The sequence below is a fragment of the Octopus bimaculoides genome, chromosome 9 (genome assembly GCF_001194135.2).
Source record: "Octopus bimaculoides isolate UCB-OBI-ISO-001 chromosome 9, ASM119413v2, whole genome shotgun sequence".
NCBI classification, from domain to species: Eukaryota; Metazoa; Mollusca; class Cephalopoda; order Octopoda; family Octopodidae; genus Octopus; species Octopus bimaculoides.
Genome location: NC_068989.1, coordinates 54,467,752 through 54,469,043, shown reverse-complemented (window position 1 = coordinate 54,469,043; position 1,292 = coordinate 54,467,752). Strand labels below are relative to the sequence as shown.

Here is a 1,292-nt window from a genome sequence, read left to right as displayed (position 1 = left end):
GGTGGTGGCGGTGGTGGTGGTGGTGGTATGGTGGTGGTGGTGGTGGTGCTTATTCTATGGATCTTGGTTTGTGCTAATGATGTCAACAGCTTTTACTCATGCACGCAGTTGCAATATATGCAGACAGACAGTCAGGTTCATAGATCTATACATTTACGTACATACATGTGGGTTTATTTGAGTGCACGCGCGTGCATGCTTGTATGTTTCCCTGCATAAAAACCATGCATAGCTGGATACAAGCATACACACACGCAAACACACACACACATAGATATGTATGTGCGTGCGTGTATATATGCATACATACATACATACGTACATGCATACATATATATAAACATATATACATAAACATATACATGCATATATGTGCGTACACACTTGCATGTATGCAAATGGATAAATATATATATCTAATATATAACATAATATATATAATATAATGAAATAGAATATAACACACACACACACATACATATATGCATGTGTATAAATATATATATAATATAGTGAAATATAACATATATATATATGTGTATATATATATATATATATATATATATATATGCAAGCGTACCATCATCCATGCGAACACATTTCTCTCCTACGACATCACTATTCTCTCTCCTACACTGTCTTGCAACACAAAATACCTCAAGTCTTTGGTCCTCACGGCGCAGAACATTGGCAAATCTTTTCTTATCTGCTTCCCCTCTGGCTAAATAAACCTGTCGCCTAGCTTCCCTTCTGAGAGAGAGAGAGAGAGAGAGATGGTAGATGGATGGATGCATATACACATACATACGCACACACACATTAACATAGGGGTACAAGGGTAGGTGAAGCGTTTTAATGTGAAGATAGTGTGAAACTTGAAATTGGGAAACTGTGTCAAGTGAGCTGGGAACGACGTGACAGGGTAATTTCATCTGGTAATGCAATAACGTACCACGTGATCATCGCAGATAGCTGGGTCAATTTTTTTTTTTTTTTTTGTGGCGGGGTTAAAGGTTGAGGTTGAAAATTGCTAAACATGTATTCGTGGGGGCACTTTTAATGGTGGGGAGTAGAATATTGGGAGCAGAGAGTTTCGTGGGGGACGAGAGCATGAGGGGAAAATTGTTGTCAGTTCAAGATTAGGTCAAGGATATTTTGCGCGCGCGCGCGCGCGTGTGTGTGTGTGTGTGTGCGTGTGTGCATGTGTGTGTGTGCGTGTTTAAATCTATCTAACTGTTTATATATCGACAAACGCGTGCGCGCACACACAGAACATCAAACACTCTGAAAGG

At 39.6% G+C, this 1,292-nt stretch overlaps 1 protein-coding gene across 2 annotated transcripts in view; it reads right to left on the bottom strand.

Moving 5' to 3' along the window:
• LOC106867276 (serine dehydratase-like) overlaps positions 1-768 on the bottom strand; it is a 24,242-nt gene extending 23,474 nt beyond the window's left edge. Inside the window, exon 1 of one of the 2 annotated variants that reach the window (XM_014912113.2) lies at positions 657-768. The gene's annotated coding sequence lies outside the window, so the exon portion shown is untranslated. Of the gene's footprint in view, positions 1-580 lie in introns of both variants that reach the window. The other variant, XM_014912121.2, reaches the window with a different exon arrangement.
• Between the last annotated feature and the right edge of the window lie 524 nt (positions 769-1,292).